This window comes from Phyllobates terribilis, unplaced genomic scaffold, assembly GCF_046119375.1.
Source record: "Phyllobates terribilis strain yellow unplaced genomic scaffold, ASM4611937v1 Scaffold_6792__1_contigs__length_41986, whole genome shotgun sequence".
NCBI classification, from domain to species: Eukaryota; Metazoa; Chordata; class Amphibia; order Anura; family Dendrobatidae; genus Phyllobates; species Phyllobates terribilis.
Genome location: NW_027369534.1, coordinates 25,001 through 32,500, shown reverse-complemented (window position 1 = coordinate 32,500; position 7,500 = coordinate 25,001). Strand labels below are relative to the sequence as shown.

Below are 7,500 nucleotides of genomic sequence, written 5' to 3'. Positions count from 1 at the left end.
GGCCGCTTTCTCCGTCACTGGCTCGTTGGTCTAGGGGTATGATTCTCGCTTTGGGTGCGAGAGGTCCCGGGTTCAAATCCCGGACGAGCCCTTGCTTACGGAAACCTTTGCTGCCGATCTGATGCCTGACGTGCTTCTCTCAATGGCTGCCAATCTGTTGAATTGATTTTTCTTGGAACTCACTACTGGGAAGGCGGTATGTTCCCTCTTGCTTGCCCTCCCACTGCCCTCCCCCTCTCCTCGGCTGGCCTTAGATTGCTTGTTGCATGCACAGGGTGCAGATTTTGAGCCCACGCGTATCTCCTTTTTTCCCCAGCTCTTCCGCTTCAAAAACACATTTTTGGTCAAATTCTCCATCGTCTCTCATGGACTTCTCTGCGGATGTTCCATGCGAGAGCCAAGCTTTTCTCTGGAGGTGCCAGGCAGGCGCTTCAAGCGACACAGCTGTTTATGCCAGGAAAATTGGAACGCAACAGTTCCGTCGTTGGCTCGTTGGTCTAGGGGTATGATTCTCGCTTAGGGTGCGAGAGGTCCCGGGTTCAAATCCCGGACGAGCCCTGCTCTCTCTGTCTGAGGGCGAGCCTGAGCGCTCTTCTTTTTCTCGCCTCCCTTTAACTAAAGCACACCGTCCTCTGCGGCTGACCAAGCCGACAAATGTGAGAGTATCGACGCCAGTGCACGGCTTGGTCAAAACGTTGGCTCGTTGGTCTAGGGGTATGATTCTCGCTTCGGGTGCGAGAGGTCCCGGGTTCAAATCCCGGACGAGCCCTGCCTGGTGCGTGCTTGGCATAGCTCTCTCTCTCCCCATCTGTGCCAGTATGCTTTTGCAACGGTCTTACTCAAGGGCGCTTGGCTCTGCGTCATGCACGCGGCGGTGCTTCTCAACGAGGGTTATCTTTACGCCACCTCGGAGCCTTTTGCAAGTGGAACTCTGTGAGCCTTCCGAGGAAGCTCTTTCTTAGCTCATGCACTGCTATGGCTCTGCTTCTCCCGTAAGGTGCCAGAGGTCTTTGGCGGGCTCCCCATTTTCACGGCTTGGTTCCTCTTCTGTTTCTGTCACTCGGCTGCTCTCTACTCCTCCTGCCTTTTCTGACACTGCTGTCAGATCTTGCGCTTGCTGCATCCTGTGCCAAATTGTGAGAGTGAGCAAGGCGCCTCGTGGCCGCTTTCTCCGTCACTGGCTCGTTGGTCTAGGGGTATGATTCTCGCTTTGGGTGCGAGAGGTCCCGGGTTCAAATCCCGGACGAGCCCTTGCTTATGGAAACCTTTGCTGCCGATCTGATGCCTGACGTGCTTCTCTCAATGGCTGCCAATCTGTTGAATTGATTTTTCTTGGAACTCACTACTGGGAAGGCGGTATGTTCCCTCTTGCTTGCCCTCCCACTGCCCTCCCCCTCTCCTCGGCTGGCCTTAGATTGCTTGTTGCATGCACAGGGTGCAGATTTTGAGCCCACGCGTATCTCCTTTTTTCCCCAGCTCTTCCGCTTCAAAAACACATTTTTGGTCAAATTCTCCATCGTCTCTCATGGACTTCTCTGCGGATGTTCCATGCGAGAGCCAAGCTTTTCTCTGGAGGTGCCAGGCAGGCGCTTCAAGCGACACAGCTGTTTATGCCAGGAAAATTGGAACGCAACAGTTCCGTCGTTGGCTCGTTGGTCTAGGGGTATGATTCTCGCTTAGGGTGCGAGAGGTCCCGGGTTCAAATCCCGGACGAGCCCTGCTCTCTCTGTCTGAGGGCGAGCCTGAGCGCTCTTCTTTTTCTCGCCTCCCTTTAACTAAAGCACACCGTCCTCTGCGGCTGACCAAGCCGACAAATGTGAGAGTATCGACGCCAGTGCACGGCTTGGTCAAAACGTTGGCTCGTTGGTCTAGGGGTATGATTCTCGCTTCGGGTGCGAGAGGTCCCGGGTTCAAATCCCGGACGAGCCCTGCCTGGTGCGTGCTTGGCATAGCTCTCTCTCTCCCCATCTGTGCCAGTATGCTTTTGCAACGGTCTTACTCAAGGGCGCTTGGCTCTGCGTCATGCACGCGGCGGTGCTTCTCAACGAGGGTTATCTTTACGCCACCTCGGAGCCTTTTGCAAGTGGAACTCTGTGAGCCTTCCGAGGAAGCTCTTTCTTAGCTCATGCACTGCTATGGCTCTGCTTCTCCCGTAAGGTGCCAGAGGTCTTTGGCGGGCTCCCCATTTTCACGGCTTGGTTCCTCTTCTGTTTCTGTCACTCGGCTGCTCTCTACTCCTCCTGCCTTTTCTGACACTGCTGTCAGATCTTGCGCTTGCTGCATCCTGTGCCAAATTGTGAGAGTGAGCAAGGCGCCTCGTGGCCGCTTTCTCCGTCACTGGCTCGTTGGTCTAGGGGTATGATTCTCGCTTTGGGTGCGAGAGGTCCCGGGTTCAAATCCCGGACGAGCCCTTGCTTACGGAAACCTTTGCTGCCGATCTGATGCCTGACGTGCTTCTCTCAATGGCTGCCAATCTGTTGAATTGATTTTTCTTGGAACTCACTACTGGGAAGGCGGTATGTTCCCTCTTGCTTGCCCTCCCACTGCCCTCCCCCTCTCCTCGGCTGGCCTTAGATTGCTTGTTGCATGCACAGGGTGCAGATTTTGAGCCCACGCGTATCTCCTTTTTTCCCCAGCTCTTCCGCTTCAAAAACACATTTTTGGTCAAATTCTCCATCGTCTCTCATGGACTTCTCTGCGGATGTTCCATGCGAGAGCCAAGCTTTTCTCTGGAGGTGCCAGGCAGGCGCTTCAAGCGACACAGCTGTTTATGCCAGGAAAATTGGAACGCAACAGTTCCGTCGTTGGCTCGTTGGTCTAGGGGTATGATTCTCGCTTAGGGTGCGAGAGGTCCCGGGTTCAAATCCCGGACGAGCCCTGCTCTCTCTGTCTGAGGGCGAGCCTGAGCGCTCTTCTTTTTCTCGCCTCCCTTTAACTAAAGCACACCGTCCTCTGCGGCTGACCAAGCCGACAAATGTGAGAGTATCGACGCCAGTGCACGGCTTGGTCAAAACGTTGGCTCGTTGGTCTAGGGGTATGATTCTCGCTTCGGGTGCGAGAGGTCCCGGGTTCAAATCCCGGACGAGCCCTGCCTGGTGCGTGCTTGGCATAGCTCTCTCTCTCCCCATCTGTGCCAGTATGCTTTTGCAACGGTCTTACTCAAGGGCGCTTGGCTCTGCGTCATGCACGCGGCGGTGCTTCTCAACGAGGGTTATCTTTACGCCACCTCGGAGCCTTTTGCAAGTGGAACTCTGTGAGCCTTCCGAGGAAGCTCTTTCTTAGCTCATGCACTGCTATGGCTCTGCTTCTCCCGTAAGGTGCCAGAGGTCTTTGGCGGGCTCCCCATTTTCACGGCTTGGTTCCTCTTCTGTTTCTGTCACTCGGCTGCTCTCTACTCCTCCTGCCTTTTCTGACACTGCTGTCAGATCTTGCGCTTGCTGCATCCTGTGCCAAATTGTGAGAGTGAGCAAGGCGCCTCGTGGCCGCTTTCTCCGTCACTGGCTCGTTGGTCTAGGGGTATGATTCTCGCTTTGGGTGCGAGAGGTCCCGGGTTCAAATCCCGGACGAGCCCTTGCTTACGGAAACCTTTGCTGCCGATCTGATGCCTGACGTGCTTCTCTCAATGGCTGCCAATCTGTTGAATTGATTTTTCTTGGAACTCACTACTGGGAAGGCGGTATGTTCCCTCTTGCTTGCCCTCCCACTGCCCTCCCCCTCTCCTCGGCTGGCCTTAGATTGCTTGTTGCATGCACAGGGTGCAGATTTTGAGCCCACGCGTATCTCCTTTTTTCCCCAGCTCTTCCGCTTCAAAAACACATTTTTGGTCAAATTCTCCATCGTCTCTCATGGACTTCTCTGCGGATGTTCCATGCGAGAGCCAAGCTTTTCTCTGGAGGTGCCAGGCAGGCGCTTCAAGCGACACAGCTGTTTATGCCAGGAAAATTGGAACGCAACAGTTCCGTCGTTGGCTCGTTGGTCTAGGGGTATGATTCTCGCTTAGGGTGCGAGAGGTCCCGGGTTCAAATCCCGGACGAGCCCTGCTCTCTCTGTCTGAGGGCGAGCCTGAGCGCTCTTCTTTTTCTCGCCTCCCTTTAACTAAAGCACACCGTCCTCTGCGGCTGACCAAGCCGACAAATGTGAGAGTATCGACGCCAGTGCACGGCTTGGTCAAAACGTTGGCTCGTTGGTCTAGGGGTATGATTCTCGCTTCGGGTGCGAGAGGTCCCGGGTTCAAATCCCGGACGAGCCCTGCCTGGTGCGTGCTTGGCATAGCTCTCTCTCTCCCCATCTGTGCCAGTATGCTTTTGCAACGGTCTTACTCAAGGGCGCTTGGCTCTGCGTCATGCACGCGGCGGTGCTTCTCAACGAGGGTTATCTTTACGCCACCTCGGAGCCTTTTGCAAGTGGAACTCTGTGAGCCTTCCGAGGAAGCTCTTTCTTAGCTCATGCACTGCTATGGCTCTGCTTCTCCCGTAAGGTGCCAGAGGTCTTTGGCGGGCTCCCCATTTTCACGGCTTGGTTCCTCTTCTGTTTCTGTCACTCGGCTGCTCTCTACTCCTCCTGCCTTTTCTGACACTGCTGTCAGATCTTGCGCTTGCTGCATCCTGTGCCAAATTGTGAGAGTGAGCAAGGCGCCTCGTGGCCCCTTTCTCCGTCACTGGCTCGTTGGTCTAGGGGTATGATTCTCGCTTTGGGTGCGAGAGGTCCCGGGTTCAAATCCCGGACGAGCCCTTGCTTACGGAAACCTTTGCTGCCGATCTGATGCCTGACGTGCTTCTCTCAATGGCTGCCAATCTGTTGAATTGATTTTTCTTGGAACTCACTACTGGGAAGGCGGTATGTTCCCTCTTGCTTGCCCTCCCACTGCCCTCCCCCTCTCCTCGGCTGGCCTTAGATTGCTTGTTGCATGCACAGGGTGCAGATTTTGAGCCCACGCGTATCTCCTTTTTTCCCCAGCTCTTCCGCTTCAAAAACACATTTTTGGTCAAATTCTCCATCGTCTCTCATGGACTTCTCTGCGGATGTTCCATGCGAGAGCCAAGCTTTTCTCTGGAGGTGCCAGGCAGGCGCTTCAAGCGACACAGCTGTTTATGCCAGGAAAATTGGAACGCAACAGTTCCGTCGTTGGCTCGTTGGTCTAGGGGTATGATTCTCGCTTAGGGTGCGAGAGGTCCCGGGTTCAAATCCCGGACGAGCCCTGCTCTCTCTGTCTGAGGGCGAGCCTGAGAGCTCTTCTTTTTCTCGCCTCCCTTTAACTAAAGCACACCGTCCTCTGCGGCTGACCAAGCCGACAAATGTGAGAGTATCGACGCCAGTGCACGGCTTGGTCAAAACGTTGGCTCGTTGGTCTAGGGGTATGATTCTCGCTTCGGGTGCGAGAGGTCCCGGGTTCAAATCCCGGACGAGCCCTGCCTGGTGCGTGCTTGGCATAGCTCTCTCTCTCCCCATCTGTGCCAGTATGCTTTTGCAACGGTCTTACTCAAGGGCGCTTGGCTCTGCGTCATGCACGCGGCGGTGCTTCTCAACGAGGGTTATCTTTACGCCACCTCGGAGCCTTTTGCAAGTGGAACTCTGTGAGCCTTCCGAGGAAGCTCTTTCTTAGCTCATGCACTGCTATGGCTCTGCTTCTCCCGTAAGGTGCCAGAGGTCTTTGGCGGGCTCCCCATTTTCACGGCTTGGTTCCTCTTCTGTTTCTGTCACTCGGCTGCTCTCTACTCCTCCTGCCTTTTCTGACACTGCTGTCAGATCTTGCGCTTGCTGCATCCTGTGCCAAATTGTGAGAGTGAGCAAGGCGCCTCGTGGCCGCTTTCTCCGTCACTGGCTCGTTGGTCTAGGGGTATGATTCTCGCTTTGGGTGCGAGAGGTCCCGGGTTCAAATCCCGGACGAGCCCTTGCTTACGGAAACCTTTGCTGCCGATCTGATGCCTGACGTGCTTCTCTCAATGGCTGCCAATCTGTTGAATTGATTTTTCTTGGAACTCACTACTGGGAAGGCGGTATGTTCCCTCTTGCTTGCCCTCCCACTGCCCTCCCCCTCTCCTCGGCTGGCCTTAGATTGCTTGTTGCATGCACAGGGTGCAGATTTTGAGCCCACGCGTATCTCCTTTTTTCCCCAGCTCTTCCGCTTCAAAAACACATTTTTGGTCAAATTCTCCATCGTCTCTCATGGACTTCTCTGCGGATGTTCCATGCGAGAGCCAAGCTTTTCTCTGGAGGTGCCAGGCAGGCGCTTCAAGCGACACAGCTGTTTATGCCAGGAAAATTGGAACGCAACAGTTCCGTCGTTGGCTCGTTGGTCTAGGGGTATGATTCTCGCTTAGGGTGCGAGAGGTCCCGGGTTCAAATCCCGGACGAGCCCTGCTCTCTCTGTCTGAGGGCGAGCCTGAGCGCTCTTCTTTTTCTCGCCTCCCTTTAACTAAAGCACACCGTCCTCTGCGGCTGACCAAGCCGACAAATGTGAGAGTATCGACGCCAGTGCACGGCTTGGTCAAAACGTTGGCTCGTTGGTCTAGGGGTATGATTCTCGCTTCGGGTGCGAGAGGTCCCGGGTTCAAATCCCGGACGAGCCCTGCCTGGTGCGTGCTTGGCATAGCTCTCTCTCTCCCCATCTGTGCCAGTATGCTTTTGCAACGGTCTTACTCAAGGGCGCTTGGCTCTGCGTCATGCACGCGGCGGTGCTTCTCAACGAGGGTTATCTTTACGCCACCTCGGAGCCTTTTGCAAGTGGAACTCTGTGAGCCTTCCGAGGAAGCTCTTTCTTAGCTCATGCACTGCTATGGCTCTGCTTCTCCCGTAAGGTGCCAGAGGTCTTTGGCGGGCTCCCCATTTTCACGGCTTGGTTCCTCTTCTGTTTCTGTCACTCGGCTGCTCTCTACTCCTCCTGCCTTTTCTGACACTGCTGTCAGATCTTGCGCTTGCTGCATCCTGTGCCAAATTGTGAGAGTGAGCAAGGCGCCTCGTGGCCCCTTTCTCCGTCACTGGCTCGTTGGTCTAGGGGTATGATTCTCGCTTTGGGTGCGAGAGGTCCCGGGTTCAAATCCCGGACGAGCCCTTGCTTACGGAAACCTTTGCTGCCGATCTGATGCCTGACGTGCTTCTCTCAATGGCTGCCAATCTGTTGAATTGATTTTTCTTGGAACTCACTACTGGGAAGGCGGTATGTTCCCTCTTGCTTGCCCTCCCACTGCCCTCCCCCTCTCCTCGGCTGGCCTTAGATTGCTTGTTGCATGCACAGGGTGCAGATTTTGAGCCCACGCGTATCTCCTTTTTTCCCCAGCTCTTCCGCTTCAAAAACACATTTTTGGTCAAATTCTCCATCGTCTCTCATGGACTTCTCTGCGGATGTTCCATGCGAGAGCCAAGCTTTTCTCTGGAGGTGCCAGGCAGGCGCTTCAAGCGACACAGCTGTTTATGCCAGGAAAATTGGAACGCAACAGTTCCGTCGTTGGCTCGTTGGTCTAGGGGTATGATTCTCGCTTAGGGTGCGAGAGGTCCCGGGTT

General features: G+C 55.0%; 20 non-coding genes across 20 annotated transcripts in view; all 20 read left to right on the top strand.

The window, feature by feature from the left end:
• The first annotated feature begins 19 nt into the window (after nucleotides 1-19).
• Nucleotides 20-91, top strand: TRNAP-UGG (transfer RNA proline (anticodon UGG)). Its single transcript has one exon. It is a non-coding gene; the product is annotated as a tRNA-Pro (tRNA).
• A 395-nt stretch (nucleotides 92-486) lies between these two features.
• TRNAP-AGG (transfer RNA proline (anticodon AGG)) lies at nucleotides 487-558 on the top strand. The gene has a single exon. It is a non-coding gene; the product is annotated as a tRNA-Pro (tRNA).
• A 139-nt stretch (nucleotides 559-697) lies between these two features.
• Nucleotides 698-769, top strand: TRNAP-CGG (transfer RNA proline (anticodon CGG)). The gene has a single exon. It is a non-coding gene; the product is annotated as a tRNA-Pro (tRNA).
• Nucleotides 770-1,179: 410 nt separating this feature from the next.
• TRNAP-UGG (transfer RNA proline (anticodon UGG)) lies at nucleotides 1,180-1,251 on the top strand. Its single transcript has one exon. It is a non-coding gene; the product is annotated as a tRNA-Pro (tRNA).
• A 395-nt stretch (nucleotides 1,252-1,646) lies between these two features.
• Nucleotides 1,647-1,718, top strand: TRNAP-AGG (transfer RNA proline (anticodon AGG)). The gene has a single exon. It is a non-coding gene; the product is annotated as a tRNA-Pro (tRNA).
• Nucleotides 1,719-1,857: 139 nt separating this feature from the next.
• TRNAP-CGG (transfer RNA proline (anticodon CGG)) lies at nucleotides 1,858-1,929 on the top strand. Its single transcript has one exon. It is a non-coding gene; the product is annotated as a tRNA-Pro (tRNA).
• A 410-nt stretch (nucleotides 1,930-2,339) lies between these two features.
• TRNAP-UGG (transfer RNA proline (anticodon UGG)) lies at nucleotides 2,340-2,411 on the top strand. The gene has a single exon. It is a non-coding gene; the product is annotated as a tRNA-Pro (tRNA).
• Nucleotides 2,412-2,806: 395 nt separating this feature from the next.
• Nucleotides 2,807-2,878, top strand: TRNAP-AGG (transfer RNA proline (anticodon AGG)). Its single transcript has one exon. It is a non-coding gene; the product is annotated as a tRNA-Pro (tRNA).
• Nucleotides 2,879-3,017: 139 nt separating this feature from the next.
• Nucleotides 3,018-3,089, top strand: TRNAP-CGG (transfer RNA proline (anticodon CGG)). Its single transcript has one exon. It is a non-coding gene; the product is annotated as a tRNA-Pro (tRNA).
• Nucleotides 3,090-3,499: 410 nt separating this feature from the next.
• On the top strand, nucleotides 3,500-3,571 carry TRNAP-UGG (transfer RNA proline (anticodon UGG)). Its single transcript has one exon. It is a non-coding gene; the product is annotated as a tRNA-Pro (tRNA).
• A 395-nt stretch (nucleotides 3,572-3,966) lies between these two features.
• Nucleotides 3,967-4,038, top strand: TRNAP-AGG (transfer RNA proline (anticodon AGG)). Its single transcript has one exon. It is a non-coding gene; the product is annotated as a tRNA-Pro (tRNA).
• Nucleotides 4,039-4,177: 139 nt separating this feature from the next.
• Nucleotides 4,178-4,249, top strand: TRNAP-CGG (transfer RNA proline (anticodon CGG)). Its single transcript has one exon. It is a non-coding gene; the product is annotated as a tRNA-Pro (tRNA).
• Nucleotides 4,250-4,659: 410 nt separating this feature from the next.
• Nucleotides 4,660-4,731, top strand: TRNAP-UGG (transfer RNA proline (anticodon UGG)). Its single transcript has one exon. It is a non-coding gene; the product is annotated as a tRNA-Pro (tRNA).
• A 395-nt stretch (nucleotides 4,732-5,126) lies between these two features.
• Nucleotides 5,127-5,198, top strand: TRNAP-AGG (transfer RNA proline (anticodon AGG)). Its single transcript has one exon. It is a non-coding gene; the product is annotated as a tRNA-Pro (tRNA).
• A 139-nt stretch (nucleotides 5,199-5,337) lies between these two features.
• On the top strand, nucleotides 5,338-5,409 carry TRNAP-CGG (transfer RNA proline (anticodon CGG)). The gene has a single exon. It is a non-coding gene; the product is annotated as a tRNA-Pro (tRNA).
• A 410-nt stretch (nucleotides 5,410-5,819) lies between these two features.
• Nucleotides 5,820-5,891, top strand: TRNAP-UGG (transfer RNA proline (anticodon UGG)). The gene has a single exon. It is a non-coding gene; the product is annotated as a tRNA-Pro (tRNA).
• A 395-nt stretch (nucleotides 5,892-6,286) lies between these two features.
• Nucleotides 6,287-6,358, top strand: TRNAP-AGG (transfer RNA proline (anticodon AGG)). The gene has a single exon. It is a non-coding gene; the product is annotated as a tRNA-Pro (tRNA).
• Nucleotides 6,359-6,497: 139 nt separating this feature from the next.
• On the top strand, nucleotides 6,498-6,569 carry TRNAP-CGG (transfer RNA proline (anticodon CGG)). The gene has a single exon. It is a non-coding gene; the product is annotated as a tRNA-Pro (tRNA).
• A 410-nt stretch (nucleotides 6,570-6,979) lies between these two features.
• TRNAP-UGG (transfer RNA proline (anticodon UGG)) lies at nucleotides 6,980-7,051 on the top strand. Its single transcript has one exon. It is a non-coding gene; the product is annotated as a tRNA-Pro (tRNA).
• Nucleotides 7,052-7,446: 395 nt separating this feature from the next.
• The window catches only part of TRNAP-AGG (transfer RNA proline (anticodon AGG)), a 72-nt gene continuing 18 nt past the window's right edge, over nucleotides 7,447-7,500 (top strand). The window contains exon 1 of the tRNA in view: nucleotides 7,447-7,500. This exon is cut by the window's right edge and continues 18 nt beyond it. This is a non-coding gene — a tRNA (tRNA-Pro).